Below are 18868 nucleotides of genomic sequence, written 5' to 3'. Positions count from 1 at the left end.
CTGATGGATGGCCTGTCGAACCAGCCAACATTGTGCAGTTGGCAGGTAAGTGCAGTGCTATTTTTTTTTCTTCTTATTCCCTATTAGTCGTGATAGCAGTTGAGTAGCGTTCGTGTATGAGCTCTGGGATAATGACAGATAACCGTTGAAAACTTTAAATGGGGACTCTTGCCATTAGTTAACCGTGAAACATTAATTAAACTCTTTTTAAAAAGTTGTGACTGATACCTACTTCACATTTCAGCAACATTTAGCATGCTATAAATAAAGAGATGTGTTAAAAGCATTATGCTGGAGGGGGTAGGTAATATAAAAATTGCAAAAGCACAAAAGTGGACAGTAAAATACACTATTTGATATCATGTAAGCCAGGTAGGCATTAAAGTCTGTTAATTATTTATATAATAATTAATATGATAATTTTTTTTTAAAACCAACAGATAAGGAGTCGACACTTCGCACTGTGGAGCGAAAACTCTTGCAAGAAGACCTGCCTAAAAGCAAGAAAAGACTGAGGGTGCCCAACAAACTTTTTCTTGATGAAAAAGAGGAGGAAACTGTAGAACCGGTTTCAAAAAAGGTAATAGGGTTATTTTGGTGGTAGATATTTTGAGAATATATTTACATTTCTGCCAGTGTTACTGTTTCATTCATGTTGTTGTTTCATTCATGTTTCATTTCATTCATTGTAAGCCAGACTTGTCAAACCCTTAGGGACCGAAGAAGGTTATCATTATTTTTTCTTCTTCTTCTTGTCCCTAATCCTCCTCCTTCTCTTTCTTTGCCCAACAGAAAAACTACAAACTCAAAGCTGCAAGGCAGTCAGAGTTAGAAGTTCTTGCCCAGGATGAACCTGACCTCACACCAGTGGAGACGTCCTCAGAGGCCTTAGCAGAAGAGAACAGGGCCCTCAGAGAAGAGATTAAAAGACCCAGAGACCTGCAGAGCGCACAATCCTCTCCAGCCAGTAAAGAAGTTGAGATGCAAGTCAAGGCTTTACATAAGGAGAACACTCGTCTGCGCAACATGGCAATTAAAGGTATCTATCTGTTTTTATTATTATTATTATTATTATTATTATTATTATTATTATTATTGTTATTATTATTATTCTTTTAGATTGAAAGCAGTCTACTCATTTTTGGTGGAATTCTTAAAGATATAGCTGTCTACATTTTAGGGAAAATTACAAATGTAGTATAGGGTTTCTTCAGTAACACTGGAGCAGGGTTTGCCACAACGGTGCACTGAGGCAAAATTGGTGTAGCAGAATACCTGTAATGCCTTCAGAAGCCCTCACTAACACAGTTTTTTCACTTTCAGACACCACAAATGAGCATAGGTGTATTTTGTTTACATTTATATTTTCTTTTAGGTTATGTATTTACATCTTGCTTGGAGTCATGTTGTGGTTAATTGGCTGGGCCTTATTTTCCAGAAATTCCATCACTTTTGGCTGCTGTGAATACCCTTATTTCAGAGAAGGTCGCAGAGAGCTCAAGCTATGAAGCTGAAAGCGAATCTGACCCCAGTGTTGCTCTACCATCACCTCCCAAACCAACATCAGTAAGGACATTTTCGTCATGAGAAATTAAAAACATTCTGTCACTGGTGATGCTCTTTGTTTTTTATTCTTGTGTTTGTCTTTCGCTCTTACAATTGATTAGGTGAAACTGGGGACCGATGGCTGCACTGAAGTGTCTGTCCATTGTTGGGAAACTGCTAAGGCACAACCCACAGCCCAAGGAATGGCCCGCACCCTCCTGCTGGGCCTGTTCAGCACTGACGTCCTGCTTATGTCTAACCTGACAGGAGGGGTCAATAAGGTCCATCCATCTGCAGAAAGACGCCAGCCTCTGGATCCCAAGAAACTTAAAGCTTTACTTGGTAAGACAGTAACAAAGTATTTTTAACTAATTTATATTGCAAAGTTATTGTGATATGGTAAAGGGTAATACACACTTTTGTACTGAAGTATACACAACAGATGGACGAATAAAAGGCTTGAACAGCTTTGACATTCTTTTAGATAAAAAGCAATTTCTGAATCTGATTAGAATACATTAAAATATTTTATTGGTATTGAATGAGTCTCCCGTAATAGCCTGAGAAGGGCTCCAATACCCAGTACAGTAACACATAGTACAGGTGCTCTTACTGACCAAAATACTTCAGTACAATCAACTGTGACTGGGTTCCACCTTATCTTTCTTTGCAACAGAGGCTGACTTTGTCGATGTCTTACTTATTTTATCTTTTACAGATGCAGTTGTTCAGAAACACCCAGGGGTGAAGATTTCTGACATCTGCACATCCTTAAACAAAAGGATCTGTGAGTTGAGACACCAGGAAAAGAAAAAGTCCAAGGAAAACTGAGGGACATGCTAAGGAAGAGTGGTTTTCAGAATTAATGTGGCATTTATAGAACTGCACTAAAGGACTGTTGTCCTGTTATTTGGTTGTTCAGTGTTTGTGTTTTATTACATTACAGTGAAGGACAGTTAGGGCTGCACGGTGGCGCAGTGGTTAGCGCTCTTGCCTCACAGCAAGAAGGTCCTGGGTTCAAATACCGGCCGGGGCTCAGGGCCTTTCTGTGTGGAGTTTGCATGTTCTCCCCGTGTGTGCGTGGGTTCCCTCCGGGTACTCCGGCTTCCTCCCACAGTCCAAAAACATGCATGGTAGGTTAATTGATCACCCTAAATTGCCCCTAGGTATGAATGTGTGAGTGAATGGTTGTTTGTCTATATATGTCAGCCCTGCGACAGACTGGCGAACTGTCCAGGGTGTACCCCGCCTTCGCCCACAGCAGCTGGGATCGGCTCCAGCCACCCGCGACCCCGAAAGGGATAAAGCGGCAGAAAAAAATGAATGAAGGACAGTTATTGTAAATCTTTTATTTGGAAGTATTTTTGTTTTTGCACTGGACACTGTTTAATTTCATTACAGTGAAGGACAGTTATTGTAAATATTTTATTTATTTGTTAAATATTTTATTTTTTGGAAGTATTTTTGTATATTCTTGGTTCTGTTGCCATCATTTGGAAAACAACAAATGTTTGTCATAAAACTGTTAAGATTATGTCAACTATTTCAATGTATTATTGAATATTTTGAAATATATGACAGACGTACATTTGATTTGTTATATTTCCAATAAATACAATGATTCTAAATATAATTGAATATATTATTTCATATAAATCAATATACTGTCCTGTATAAATCTGATTATATTTTCTTGAACAGTATGTTATATTATCCAATATAATTTTACATGTATGTCTTCATATATGTACAGTTCCTTCTCAAGTATATAACACTATATGATGTGGACTATTTTTCAATACATGTAACAATATAATATGTATTTGTTCAATATATGAAAACGGCAATAATTGCAGTATTTTGCCATATATTGCAGTATATGGAAAATGAGTGCAATATATGAAGAAGACATATATGATAATATATTAAATAATCAATGATCTTAGTATATGAATAGACATTAAAGGAATACTCCACCCAAAAAACGATTTGGCCTCATTTTCTACTCACCCTCATGCTGAGAAACACTCTGGAGCACTTTTTTGACGTTTCAAATGCAGTTGGAGATGTTTGGGGATTTTCGTTGTCAACAAACAGGGACCGACAGAGCCCGACAGAAAAAATGGTCCATAAAATCCACAAAACGTTCCCATTTTCCTTCATACTGCTCGTCCGCTGTAATCCAAGTGTCCTGAGTGCGTAACGTCCATAATTAATTCTTAACGAGGTCATTTAGTACATTTTAAGAGCCCAAACAGTGCGCTCTGTACAGCTCCATTGCATGTCTGCGCGCGCACCCTGAACTACGGAAGCCGCGGCAGACCAAGCAACACGCTTGTGCCCTTTCAGCAGGACACTGAATTCAAAGCTTTAAAACAGTAGCCAATCACTTTTGTGATTGTCCACAGCTCGGTTACTCACAGCAGAATATATACAGCGGAACTTCTTCTTCTACGCTTACAATTTAGAAAAGTAGTCGCTGAAAGCGCGCAAGCGTGTTGCTTGGTCTGCCGCGGCTTCCGTAGTTCAGGGTGCGCGCGCAGACATGCAATGGAGCTGTATGAGAGCGCCCTGTTTGGGCTCTTAAAATGTACTAAATGGCCTCGTTAAGAATTAATTATGGACGTTACGCGCTCAGGACACTTGGATTACAGCGGACGAGCAGTATGAAGGAAAATGGGAACGTTTTGTGGATTTTATGGACCATTTTTTCTGTCGGGCTCTGTCGGTCCCTGTTTGTTGACAACGAAAATCCCCAAACATCTCCAACTGCATTTGAAACGTCAAAAAAGTGCTCCAGAGTGTTTCTCAGCATGAGGGTGAGTAGAAAATGAGGCCAAATCGTTTTTTGGGTGGAGTATTCCTTTAAATATATCATGATTTTATGTATTGAGAAATATATTTTTGTTTTGTAAGGGAGGACTCCTTCAGTCAGAGCGGAATGAAAAAGGCTGCAGCTGCTCTTTAAATGTCCAGACTCCATGACTGGGTGTCCTCCTGTCCCTCAGGGTTCCTCACTTGAAGACTAAATGTGTGTTTGATGAGTGAAGAAGTCAACATCTCACTCCGCTCTCTCCAGCTCTCCTCCTCCGACTCTTCCACTGCAGCTGTTGTTGTCCTGACTGTTTCTCTGGATTCAATACCCGGGCATTGCAGAGCAGCAGCAGACACTGTCCTCCCCCAGGAGGACTCTCCCTCCCCCATGTTGTTCACCGTCCCTCTCTCCTTGGCATTCTGGAGTGTGTGGATCTCCATCCAGTGTTTGGTGACACACAGCAGGACTTTTCCACAGAGCGGCCGTTCCCCTGGCTCTGAGGCTTTTCTAATGTCTGCAAGGAAAGAAAGTCACTGAATCCTGAAACATCATTGATGTTAAAGCCGCAGCAGCTTCACCTGTTCAACTCAAAGCAGAATTTTAATGTCCAAGTAGTGACTGATGTGTAACAGACGCTCTACAAAGAGACTGTTAAACTTCATATTTCAGCTTCAACAGATTAAACTCTGGCTTTGTTCACAGATCCAGACTGTCTCCACAATAATTCAATGAGTAACAGTGAAAAAGTGTCTTGTTTCATCATTATAAGTCATGTTTTTAATCCATTAGTACTGTCTCCAGAGGCTCACACACTGTGACCACAGAACAGACTTTTAAATTTAACATTTCTGCATGAACACAAATTAAACTCTCACTTGTTCACAGATCCAGACTATTAAGTCACTGACAAACTTATTAACAGTGAATCTGTAGGTCTGATCAGGATCATGTCTTATATCATCATTTTGAGATAACAAGGGCCACAACTATTACAGTCCAGAAGATTCCGCATTTATTCTGAATGAGATTAAACAGAAAATGAGCAGCAGCAAGAAAGAAAGAAAGAAAGACGGACCGACTGACTGACCGACCAACCCAGCAGTGGGTCCGAGAGAACCGAGCAGAGAACCGAGTGGAGCAAGACTGAGAAGGAACCAGTGAAGCAGGTCTGATAGAGCTGTCCATGGTGCTGGAGTATCAGCTTAATACAGCTGAGAGGGACTTGGTGTGAATGACACACACACACACACACACACACACACACACACACACACACACACACACACACACACACACACACACACAGAATGTCATGATAAAACCATATCAAAGGGGTTTGTTGTTGTTGTTAAACTTTTATTTCCACTGTTGTCATGATGAGTAAAGGGAATGGGCTCTGTGCACAACTCAACCACTTCCTGAACTTCAGGAGGCTCCTTGTTTCCTGTCCTTCATGACAGGACGAGCTGATCACTGCAGGTGTGTCTGACCATTACTGTTGTGGTTACAGAGGTCAGGGAAACCTGGATTAATCAGCTCGTAGTATCATGAAAGACAGGAAACAAGGAGCCTCCTGAAGTTCAGGAAGTGGTGAAGTTGTGCATAGAGTCCATAGTCATATCAACTGAACATCAGGTCTTGTGCCGTCTGCACCAAGCTTGTAAGATGTACTGCTGAAATGTCAATGTAAACAGTGAAACAATTTCAGGTCTTTCAACATTTTATTCCTTCACAGTTTTATCACTTTGTTCCAAAACTATTTAATGTCTTTTATTCCAATATTCTTTGATCACTTAATACTCCGTTATTTTCTGATTACCTGCTGGTGTAAAACTGGCCCCATTCACATGGCAGTTACTGAACAGCAATTCAAAACATAATAGAATAACAGTATAATGTTACAACTGCTCTCAATCTCGCTTTAAGTTTGTTCATTGTCTCTTATTTTGGTCACTTATTGTAAATAAAATATTGTCTCTGAAAACGTTTTGGTGTGACTGTTAGCGGAGTGGAGGATGGCATTTCACACTGCATCAAACTGGGCCTTCAGAATAAACAACAATGTTCACTGATTTATTGAGGCTGGTTGTTCACCTGGAAAAGCAGGAGAGTCAGAGTGAACTTTAAATGTCTTCCTAACTGGAACTAACAGCCTCATGTGTTCAGCAGCAGTGAGCTCTTCTGACTGCAGCAGTTTGTCTTCAGGTTTTGGGCTTTTCTTCAGAGCTGAGTGGGATCCACTCCATCATCAACTTTTGAAACACTTCAACATAATAGATGTCATGATAAAATTCAGTCTCCTGGTTATTTAGCAGACAGTAACCCTGCTGTCACTTTCCAGATGCAGTAACTGACTGATGATGTTTGAAGCCAGGACCTCCTGCTGATGAAGCTTCCGGTGCAAGATGGCGGCGCTCACAGTAGCTGCGGCTAACTGCTCTCCCAGTCAGTACTTCAGAAACGGACTCATAGATAATCTGAAAACTATCTATGGCAGACAAGAAGTCCTCCGGATAGGACAGGAGGTCGTACAAAGTGTGACTGTTGATTTCATTGAGTCACACAACATCCCGACGGACATTGCAAGAACTCCCGGGTCTCCGTGGATTACCGTGCCGACGGAGAGGCGACGTCGGTGGCGTCGAGAGAGATCGCGGAAATGGGGCTGCAGGGCCAGAGTGCTAACACGGCTACGGAAGCAGCCATACAAACCACCGCTCCCGAGCATCTTTCTCTCGAATGCACGTTCCCTCGCCAACAAAATGGACGAACTGAGGCTGCAGGTTGCAGTTCACAACATCGTCAAAGATAGCTGCATTTTTCTGATCACAGAATCCTGGCTCAACTCATCGGTACCGGACTCGGCTATCAAGCTGGACGGCTACATAGCCCATCGGCAGGACAGGACGAAGGACTCCGGTAAGAGCAGAGGAGGGGGCGTGTGCATGTACATAAACAAAAACTGGTGTACCGACGCAGTGACTGTGGATAGTCACTGCTCCGCGGATCTGGAATATGTGACTGTTAAATGCAGGCCCGTGTATCTTCCTCGGGAAATAACGGTGGTGTTTGTGACTGCTGCCTATATTGCACCCGATGCTAATGCTAGCGCAGCTTACAGACTACTCCACAGCAGCATTAGCAAGCAGCAGAGCAGACACCTCGAAGCAGCACACATCATAGCTGGGGACTTCAATCATGTGGACCTCAAAACAGTGCTCCCCAAGTTTTATCAGCACGTCAAATGTGCCACCAGAGGAGCAAATACACTGGACAAGGTGTATTCCAACATCAAGCTGGGTTACAAGGCTAAGCAGCTAGCACACCTGGGCCAGTCCAATCACATGTCCCTGCTTATGATCCCTGCATACACCCCCCTCCAGAAAACTGCCCCCAGCACCAGAAGGACGATTACAATCTGGCCTGGTGATGCCTCTGAGCAGCTGCAGGACTGTTTTGAAAGGACTAACTGAGACATTTTCAAACACCCAGACCTGGAGGTGTTCACGGACAGAGTTATGTGCTACATTAAAAACTGCACAGACAATGTCACAATTGAAAAAACCATACAGGTTTACCCGAACAGGAAGCCCTGGATGACCCAGAAGGTCCAGCAGCTGCTCAAGGATAGAAACACCGCCTTCAGGGCTAGTGACAGCTCCCTGTACAGTGCAGCCAGAGCCAACATGAAGAGAGGCATCAGAAAGGCCAAGAGGGACTACAGGAGGAGGATCGAGGATCGCCTGGAGAGCAACAACAGCAGACAGGTGTGGCGGGGGGTCCAGCACCTCACAAACTTCAGGGTAAAGACAGGAGCTGCTGAGGGAGGAGCCTCACTGGCGGAGGAGCTGAACAGCTTCTTTGCCCGCTTTGAGACAGGATCCCCGGGGGGAGTTACACCTCACCCTGTGGTCCAGAGCAGCGCCAGCCTCATACTGGTGGAGCACGATGTGAGGCACACGCTACGGGGAGTCAAACCATGGAAGGCAGCCGGACCCGACGGTGTCCCTGGACGGGTGCTGAAGGACTGTGCTGATCAGCTGGCTGGTGTGTTTACCATCATTTTCAACCGGTCGCTGTCCCAGTCCATCGTCCCACCCTGCCTGAAGTCTTCCACCATCGTCCCCTGTCCAAGAAGCAACACATCTCCAGCCTCAATGACTACCGGCCAGTAGCTCTCACTCCAGTGGTGATGAAGTGCTTCGAGAAACTGGTACGGGATCACATCACCTCATTCCTCCCTGAAAGTCTCAACCCCTACCAGTTTGCCTACAGGTCTAACAGATCGACAGAGGACGCTGTAGCCGCAGCGCTCCACACGTCACCGTCCTACCTGGAGCGGCAGGGGACTTATGCTCGGATGCTCTTTGTGGATTATAGCTCTGCTTTTAATACTATCCTTCCTCATAGGCTGGTGGGGAAACTGGAAGACCTTGGACTTCCACACTCCATCTGTATGTGGATCTACAGCTTCCTGTCGGACCGTAGGCAGAGGGTGAGGGTGGGAGACGATACATCCGGGACCGTCAGCCTTAGCATCGGCTCCCCCCAAGGCTGTGTGCTGAGCCCTCTGCTTTATTCCCTCTACACCTCTGACTGTTCCTCTGCACACCCAAGTAACACCATCATTAAGTTCGCCGACGACACCACAGTAGTGGGGCTCATCTCCGGGGGGGATGAGTCTGCATACAGGGCTGAGGTGGAGCAGCTGACTGGGTGGTGCAGAGAAAACAACCTGCTCCTCAACACAGTAAAAACCAAGGAGTTGATCATTGATTTTCAAAGGACTAAAACAGACATCCCACCCCTTCTCATCAACGGGGACTGTGTGGAGAGGGTAGAGGACTTCTGCTTTCTGGGAGTCCTCTTAGAGAAAGACCTGACCTGGACTATGAAAACCTCGGAGCTTCTGAAGAAGGTCCAGCAGAGACTGCACTTCCTGAGGGTGCTCAGGAAGAACAACATCTCCCAGAGACTGCTGGAGTCCTTCTACAGGAGCACCATTGAGAACATCCTGGGGTACTGCCTGTGTGTGGTACACCAGCTGCACAGCGGCCCAGAGGACATCTCTGCAAAGGACCATCAACACGGCCCAAAAGATCACCGGCTGCCCTCTCCTCACACTGGAGGAACTGCATCACTCCCGCTGTCTCCGAAAGGCGAGGAAAATAACCCAGGACCCCTCTCCCCCCGGTCACCACATGTTGAGTCTGTTACCGTCAGGCAGGCGGTACAGGTCCATTACTGCAAGAACAAATCGGTTCAGGGACAGTTTCTATCCGACAGCAGTTAGGATCCTGAACAAAGGCTAAATGGAAGGATAATGCACTCAAACGATGGCAGTTTCTCTGCACCTGCACTGATGTTATTTTATTTGCATTGTATGCATCTTATTTATTTATATATTTATATGGATCCTTTTTATCTACTTCATTTTTTATGTTACTTATTTATGTCTGTCTTTGCACTGACTGAAGGGCTTCGCAATTTCGTTGTACTTGTTACAATGACAAATAAAGTTCTATTCTATTCTGTTGATGAGACAGGCTCTCTGAGCAGCTCCTTCAGCATGGTTTTAGTGCTGCACTACCTGGCTGTCAGATGGACCATCAACCATCAAACCCCCATGAACAGAAACCACCTGACCTGGACCAGTGATGGATCCACTTCCATCAATACTGACCTCCAGCAACCAGCCACACTCCACAGTCCAGACTGTCCTGCTGAGAGAGGAACAGGTTCTCAGGAGTTTCCCTCCTGGACTCACTGAGCTGATTCACTTCAGTCAGAACCAGCAGGACAGCTGGAGGAAGCAGGGGATGTAGCTCAGTGGTAGAGCACCTGCTTAGCATGTAGGAGGTCCTGGGTTCAATCCCCAGCATCTCCAGGCTTTATGTCTAACATCAACATCATCAAGCTCCTGAATAGAGGCTGAGTGTGAAAATCCATCTCTAAACAAAGAGCTCTGAACATCCCAGAGGATCCTTCCAGCCAAACAGAACATCGAACTGCTGCCAGCAGAGCTGGTGGGGAAATCCTTCTGTTGTTGGCATGAAGAATTTCTGGTAAAATCATATTTCCCTCAACAATGTAGAAGTTGTTGAAACTCCTTCTCCTCGTCTTCTCTGCCATGATTGAGAGTAAAACTCCAGCGATCAGCAGCTTATTGAGATCAGATCTTCCTGAGGTACTGTGACCATTCCTGGTAGAAAGTGTGTGTGTGGAGGGTGATATGAGGTGAATCCACCTGCACAGCCTTCCAGCTGGACTGGATTTATAAAGGGAAAGAGCTGCATGGTTTATAAACCAGAGGATGTTTCTGCTTTTGGTGCTGGTAGACTTTTAGTGTGGATCCTCCACAGTGTGTGATCAACGAGGCCCCTGGCCTGCAGAGTCCAACATCTGGTTCTTCCTCCTCTGAGTGAGCAGCATGGAGCCGGAGCTCCTTCAGCAGCTGTGTCACGTTGGTAAAGCCAGGTGTGGCTTCGTTCAGCAGTCTGAACCTGTGCTGACGCTACGGAGTTTCCCTCCACGTCACTGGGGGCCGGTCGCTCCTCCACCAACCAGATCATCACTCTGAATCTGAGGAGGGTTTCCACACTCGTCAGCCTCACTTTTAACTGGAATATATCAAAGTAATCACATTATTCTCCTCTGGTGGACAGACTTCTTCTGGACGAAACCTGAAAATCATTGGTAGGAGAGAGCAAAGACAACTAAAGGGCTCGTCTGGGAATTGAACCCGGGACCTCTCACACCCTAAGTGAGAATTATACTCCTAGACCAACAAGCCAACACGCTGTATTAAAAAGATTCAACTGATTGTCATGAATCACTCAGGTGATCCAGACTCCTGATGACATCTGGCTAAAGGAAATGAAAGTTGTTGGCTCCATCGATCTCGAGAGATCATGGGGGGGGGTTTGTGCCGTGGATTTACAGTCAGGGAGCTGCAGCGCCGGGCGTGGCTGTAGAGGCCAATACGGGATCCGCAGATCCTGCCGCAGCCACTGCAGATGAACTCTTCGTGGTGTGGTTGAGATGTCAATGGTTTCCGCTGTCTGCGGTGTCTCTTCTCTCCCCAGCGGGTGTCTCTTCTCTCCTCTGCTTTCCTGATGACATCCTTGCTGGTGGTCCGCCAATCAGAGCGTTCGGACGTGGCTGACTCCAGGTCAGAAGGGTTGAAGCCTCCAGCTTTAAGGTCACGCTTGCAGACATCCTTGAACCTGAGAGCTGGTCGTCCCTTTGACCTGTTTCCAGTAGCCAGTTCCCCGTACAGTAGGTCTTTTGGGATGCGGCCGTTGTTCATTCGGGTGACGTGGCCAAGCCATCGCAAGCGTCTCTGGGTCAGGATGGCAAACATACTGGGAACTTCTGCTCTGGCCAGGACGTCAATATTGGAGACACGGTCTTGCCAGCTGATGCCCAGTAGTCTGCGAAGGCAGCGCTGGTGGAAAGCATTCAGCCGACGTTCCTGACAGGAGTAGAGGGTCCATGTTTCGCTGCCGTATAAGAGAGTGCTCAGTACGCAGGCCTGGTAGACTCTTATCTTGGTGTTGGTGGTTAGCATGGAGTTGTCCCAGACACGCTTCGCCAGGCGGGCCATCACTGTCGATGCCTTGCCAATGCGCGTGTCCAGTTCAGCATCATGGGAAAGGTTACTGGAGATGATCGAACCGAGGTAGGTGAACTTGTCCACTACCTCAAGGGTGTGGTCGCCGATGTTAATGCTGGGAGCACTACTGACATCCTGACCCATGACCTTGGTCTTTTTGAGGCTGATGGTGAGGCCAAACTCAGAGCAGGCATCAGCAAAGCAATTTATGAGACGCTGGAGCGCTTCCTCAGTGTGGGCGGCAAGACCAGCATCATCAGCAAAGAGCAGCTCCCTGATGAGAACGCTCCGTACCTTAGTCTTTGCTTTGAGGCGTGTCAGGTTAAAGAGGCCTCCGTCGCTCCTGGTGTAGAGAAAGACACCGTCTTCAGAGTCCTTGAATGCGTAGCGCAGGAGCATGGAGAAAAAGATGCCAAAAAGGGTTGGAGCAAGGACACAGCCCTGCTTCACACCATTCTTGATTGGAAAAGGGTCTGAGGATGATCCCCCAAACTGGACAACGCCATTCATGTCCTGATGGAATGACTTGATCATGCGCAAGAGCTTGAGGGGGCATCCGGTTCGCTGGAGGAGAGCAAACAGTCCATCCCTGCTGACCAAGTCAAAAGCCTTGGTCAGGTCGATGAAGGCCAGATATAGGGGTTGTCTCTGCTCCCGGCACTTCTCTTGCAGCTGTCTCACAGAGAACACCATATCTGTAGTTGACCTGGCTGCTCTGAATCCACACTGCGCCTCTGGATATACGCGTTCGGCCAGTAGATGTAATCTGTTGAGGACAACGCGGGCAAAGGCTTTGCCAACTGTGCTTAGGAGTGAGATGCCACGGTAGTTGTTACAATCGCTCCTCTCCCCCTTGTTTTTATAGAGGTTGATAATTTTGGCATCACGCATGTCCTGGGGTACAGCCCCTTCCTCCCAGCACTGCAGCAGGAGCTCATGAAGGTGTTTCAGGAGCGAGCTCTTCTTAGCGGTTTTGATGATTTCAGGGGGGATGTTGTCACTGCCCGGAGCCTTGCCGTTTGAGATGGAATCTATTGCCTTGCTGAGTTCCTTGGTGGTGGGTGGAGCGTCAAGCTCAGCCAGGATGGACAGTGAAGGGGTGTTCTCAAGGGCCGTGTTTGAGACGGTAGTTTCTCTTGAGTAGAGGTCTTGGTAGTGCTCAGCCCATCTCTTCATTTGTTTGCCACGATCCTTAATGACATCGCCAGCAGCTGATTTAAGTGGGGCGGTCTTGATGGCAGTGGGACCGAAAGCCTTCTTCATGCCTTCGTACATTTTGCGCACATTCCCAAGTTCTGCAGAGAGTTGTATGTCCCGGCAGAGGTTAAGCCAGTAGTTGTTGGCACAACGCCTTGCAATCTTTTGGGCATTGTTCCTTGCAGCGCGCAGTGCAGCGAGCGTTCGCACAGAAGGCTCCTTCTTGTGGGCGATTAGGGCTTCACGCTTAGCGGCGATGACAGGTTCCATGTCAGCGGCTCCTGTTTCAAACCAATCCGCACTCCTCCCCATTTTCTTCCCAAAGGTGTCTATGGCAATCTCAAACACGGCCTCGCGGATGTGGTTCCACCTTGCAGTAGCACAGTCAGTGGGGCAGTCCATCAGGGCTTCATTTATGGCTTCAGCATAGCGTTCCCGCAGTTCAGGTACTGCAATCATAGCTGTGTTGATGCGGGGCCGGGGTTTCTGCTTGGAGCGGTTGGCACGTCTGGGGAAGAGACGTACCTTGGTGGCAACCAGGGAATGGTCTGTGTCACAGTCAGCGCTGTGGAAACTGCGCGTGACCAGCACTTGGTTCAGCATGGATCTCCTGGTGATGGCGAAGTCCAGCTGATGCCAGTGGCGAGACCTTGGATGTCTCCAGGACACCCGGTGGCAGAGCTTGGTGGAGAAGAATGTGTTGGTCAGACAGAGGTCATGGAAAGAGCAGAACTCAAGGAGGCGTTGGCCATTTTCGTTGAGCTGGCCGATGCCGAAGCGGCCAATGCAGCGGGGCCAAGAGTCATGATCTGCTCCTACCCGTGCGTTAAAGTCACCGAGCAGAAACAGGTGCTCCTTGGCAGGGATCTGCTGGATCCTGGCCTCAAGCGCCTCATAGAACACATTCTTTATCTCGGGTGAAGAGCAGAGCGTCGGAGCATAGACGCTGAAGATGTTAGCTGGTCCAGAGGAGGTTGTGAGGCGGAGAGAGAGGACTCGTGGAGTGCCTGAGGATGGCGGTTCAACAAAGGACAGAAGGGAGTTTCGCACAGCAAATCCAACACCGTGCAGGCGATGCTGGTCAGACTCCTGTCCCTGCCAGAAAAACGTATAGTCCTTCTCCTTCAGGCTCCCGCTGCCCGGGAGTCGCGTCTCTTGCAGTGCTGCAATGTCTATGTTGAGCCTCCTCAGCTCACAGTTGATGATGGCCGTTTTCCTGGCCTCGTCGATTTGCTGGAGGTCATCAGACAGGCCAGGACACATTGTCACTCCTGATGACATCTGGCTAAAGGAAATGAAAACATGTGTCATTAATGACTTGAATGATGGTCAGTTTGACTTCAACCACTTCAAAAAGTCCTCCTGGACATCAATGGGCCCTAAGTGAGCCCAACGGCATGCTGGGAGAGCTGAAGAAGCCACAGTCCTGGGGACAGAGTTCCAGCAGGGAACAAGTTCACCTTCCAGCAGCCACGTCTCTGTCAGGAACATCACATCCAGCTCATGGGAGTCAAAGAAGTCACAGAGGAAGACTGTCTCCGGAGAATCTCAGGCTTGACAACATCAAGATGAAGCACAGAATTTCACCAGGACATGAGTTTTGGCCACAGATACCTGAAAGCACTGTGACCCTCTGCTATGAGGATTTGGACCTGAACAAGTGTCTCCCCTTGCAGCACCTGGACAGGGACTTGAACCCTGGACCCTCAGATTAAAAGTCTGATGCTCTACCATCTGAGCCACCCAGGCCTGACAGCAGCATCTTTTGTGTCTCTATACCTCTCACTTATGAGTGAGACAGAGCAGACAGCTTTCCTGTCCTCCATGGCGGACAAAGAGGAGTCTTGTCTGACTGACTGACTTTTTTGACCAGAAATGTTTCAGGTTTCTGCCATGAGTTTAATAAGATGATGTACAAGAAGCACTGTCATGGAAAAAAATATTTACTTTGGGCTTCAGCAGTAAACCACTTGTTAGAGTCACTTGTTGTATGTGGTAAACTTCTCTTTCTTTCTTTCAAAGCCACAGGACTCCAGATGTTAGGTTAACCTACTTTAGTGCAGCAATTTATGAAAGTCAATAAAAAAATCATTAAATTTACATCAATCTCCTGTCAAACTTTTAGAAAACTACACTTCATTTCATTTCATTTCATGAGCCCCAGTTTTACTCCTGTCAAAATGGATGTGGCCACAAGAGGGCGCTGCTGACATGTGGAGCAGTGGCAGCAGATGATCCAGAATACTTTATTTTAATATCATGTAAAATATCAAATCAAATCAAATCAAATCAAACTTTATTTGTATAGCACTTTTCATGATAATAAAAAACAACGCAAAGTGCTTATCAGTAAAAAACAGTCATAAAAAAAACAACAAAAGAATAAATAGAGCAACAATAATAGAGCAACTCCTGGACAGTGTTGGGAATAACGGCGTTAGAATAAACGGCGTTAGTAACGGCGTTATTTTTTTCAGTAACGAATAATCTAATTAGTTACTTTTCCCATCGTTGCAACGCCGTTACCGTTACTAAGAATATGAAGTGGCGCGTTACTACTGACTGAATGAAGCGCGAGTGTCCGCTGCTGCCGCACACATCAGCTGCAGGAGAGAGCAGGGAGGACGGGGGAGAGGGGAATTGGGGGGGGGGGGGGGGGGGGGGGGTGTGATGAAGACGCGATGATGATTGGTTGGTGGGCGGGCATGCCCTGCCCACGTGTCTCACTCGCTGCACGCGCTGACCGGTAAACACAACAAGACAGAGACAATGGCGTGGAGCTCGAGCCCAGGACATAGAAAGGTAGCGTTCTGAAACTGGAAGCCTCACTGGAAGACTTTATCCACGTCTGCCACATGCGAGCATGACACTTGTTGCTGCTGCTGCTAACCTGACCCCGAGTCCAAACGCAGCAGGAGGGAGAGGAGCCGCTCAGTTAAAACAAGCAGCCAGCAGGCGACCAGAGCCGAGCTGAACACACTGACTGCAGGTCCTCTGGTACACAGTAGGCCTAATGTACAGTTACAGAGATTTGCAATACTTAATGGCCAGAAGTTTACATTTGTGTTTTCTTAACAGGCTGCAATTTAGTTCAAATAAATACTAAATGTTCTAAAATACTGTATGAAGTGTTTTTATTCTTCAATCAGTTGATATAAACATCTTTGATGTTATAGATGTTATAGAATGTGGTAATGTGTAGAACATGAAAAATAACGTCAGTTACTTTGCTGAGTAACTAATTACTTTTTCAGTGAGGTAACTGAGTTACTAGCTCAATTACTTTTTGGGAGAAGTAATTTGTAATTCTAACTAATTACTTTTTTAAAGTAACTTGCCCAACACTGCTCCTGGAAACCAGTCAGTGTCTAACAACCATTTACCTTTCATGGGCATGAAATTTACCAACATGACGTCACGAGAAACCTTCCTCTGCGAGCCAAGAAGCAATGACCGACAACAACAAAGAGAACTCCTCTGCTGTGAGGTCACTTCAATTCTCCTCGGTCATCTCTCAGAGACAATTTGTTGTTTTATTTTGTATTTTGTGTTTCCATGAGGGAGTCTTCTCATTATAAAGAGTTTTGTCATTACAGTTCACAGTAGCAACAGTCCAGCTTGGTGGTCTGTCCAGACGAATGTCCAATCCTCCCATTGTTAACAGTGAACCCAGAGCCTTCCACCAACACACACCTACAGCAACCAGACACACAACACAATCAAAGCTTTGACAGTGAAGGTGAAGATCTGCTTCTCAGGAGTTTTCCTCACTGACTGGATGAAACGATTCAGTTAAAGAAGAAATCTAGCAGCACAAACTACAGGGGACGTAGCTCAGTGGTAGAGCACATGCTCAGCATGTATGAGGTCTTGGGATCAATCCCCAGCATCTCCAGCTTTATGTCAGTGTATGACTGTAAAACCTCAGCAGAGGAACTCACTCCAGCTCAGCATCAACTCTTCCAGCTCTCCACTGACCAGAGGGGAACCCTCAGGCCTTCAGAGAAGGACCAAAAAATATGAGTTTTAATCAAAACTCATGTTTTTTGCATGAGATTATATAATGAGAATATATATATATTATATATATTGTCATTATATAATCTCATTTAGTTTGATAAAATACAGTTAATACAAGTATAAGTACATCATATAAGTTGAAAGTTAAGTTTCCTGTAAAGTTCACATCAGCAATGAAAGGGTTACTGTCCAGACACATGTCATCCAATCAGAATCGTCCGTCACTGTCAGAGCCCGGCTAGCTGGCTCATTTATTGGTTAGGACATCACGAATCCCGGGAAGACCAGGCTTTGTGTTTTGGGGTGGAGAGAGATGGAAGAAATTGACCAATCACTGTTCGGGTTTAAGTGGGCAGGAGAAAAAAAAAAAGATCGTGGTCCTTCGTGAAGTCCAACAGTGGGCAGAGATTCAATCACCAAGAGATACAGTAGGGGGCGGTATGCACCTAAGTTGTTGGTCGCCACCCGCCATTATTCCAAAGAAGAAGAAGACTTGGAAGAGAATTAAAATTAATGCCAGAAATCCTTCAGGGAAAGCTGGACTTTCAGCCCTGGCTTTGATGGCAGTGCAGAAGGATCTGCTGATGGAACTGAAACGCACCGATAATCTATATGACAGAGCAAATGAACTCTTTTTGAGGAAGGAAAGGAGGATGGATTTTGTTTACAAATAATCGGGATTTTGGTGAGTAAAATGTTCCTCTTTTCCTAAATAATATTGCTGTTTTATTAAGTTGTTGATGCTCACTGTATGCGCACAGATGTAGTAGGAGACGTGTGCACTTCAGCAAAGGCATTTATTCTGGCTGCACAAGTATCTATCTGCTGTGCAACAACTCTTTATGTGCATATCTGCATAATAAGATTTTTTTATAGACATAAAATAGTTATTGAGAGGTGGATTGGTTCAGGCGGATCTGTTCTGAAGGCCTTAGTGTGAAATGCACGGTCCGCCACTGCCACTGACAGTCATTCAGCAGCAGAGCTCTGGAGAAGATCAGTCTTCATTCTGGTTCTCAGGAAGCAGGAACCCAGGTCAACAATGACTTCAGTCTGGACACTGGGGGACAGTCCCCCCACAGCCTTCAGTCTGGACACTGGGGGACAGTCCCCCCACAGCCTTCAGTCTGGACACTGGGGGACAGTCCACCCACAGCCTTCAGTCTGGACACTGGGGGACAGTCCCCTCACAGCCTTCAGTCTGGACACTGGGGGACAGTCCCCCCACAGCCTTCAGTCTGGACACTGGGGGACAGTCCACCCACAGCCTTCAGTCTGGACACTGGGGGACAGTCCCCCCACAGCCTTCAGTCTGGACACTGGGGGACAGTCCACCCACAGCCTTCAGTCTGGACACTGGGGGACAGTCCCCCCACAGCCGGTCTTCACCCAGCAGCAAATAGTTAATGATCTCTGGAGCTCTGCAGATACAGAGGCTGGAAAATGACTCAGGTTTAGTGATGTTGGCTAAAAACTTCCTGGTCACAATGTAAAGACTCCTGAGGACACTTTAAAACAGCTCCAAAAGAGGACTGGAGCGGGACTTTAAAGAGCTTTCAGGCCTCGGCTTCATTCATTTTCTTTAAAGAGGATATTTCTGTCTGGGCTGAACTCGCCATTAGATCAGGCAGTTGTAAAGTTTCTTCTTCCCCCAACCTCTCAGTATGAACAGTGAC

The 18868-nt window shown here is 46.3% G+C and overlaps 3 non-coding genes across 3 annotated transcripts; 2 read left to right on the top strand and 1 right to left on the bottom strand.

The window, feature by feature from the left end:
• The first annotated feature begins 10175 nt into the window (after nt 1–10175).
• On the top strand, nt 10176–10247 carry trnaa-agc (transfer RNA alanine (anticodon AGC)). The gene has a single exon. It is a non-coding gene; the product is annotated as a tRNA-Ala (tRNA).
• A 4601-nt stretch (nt 10248–14848) lies between these two features.
• trnak-uuu (transfer RNA lysine (anticodon UUU)) lies at nt 14849–14921 on the bottom strand. Its single transcript has one exon. It is a non-coding gene; the product is annotated as a tRNA-Lys (tRNA).
• Nucleotides 14922–16995: 2074 nt separating this feature from the next.
• trnaa-agc (transfer RNA alanine (anticodon AGC)) lies at nt 16996–17067 on the top strand. Its single transcript has one exon. It is a non-coding gene; the product is annotated as a tRNA-Ala (tRNA).
• The last annotated feature ends 1801 nt before the right edge of the window (nt 17068–18868 follow it).

This window comes from Salarias fasciatus, unplaced genomic scaffold (assembly GCF_902148845.1).
Source record: "Salarias fasciatus unplaced genomic scaffold, fSalaFa1.1, whole genome shotgun sequence".
Lineage (NCBI taxonomy): Eukaryota > Metazoa > Chordata > Actinopteri > Blenniiformes > Blenniidae > Salarias > Salarias fasciatus.
Note: the sequence above shows the minus strand (reverse complement) of the source record. Positions and strands in the feature narration are given on the sequence as shown.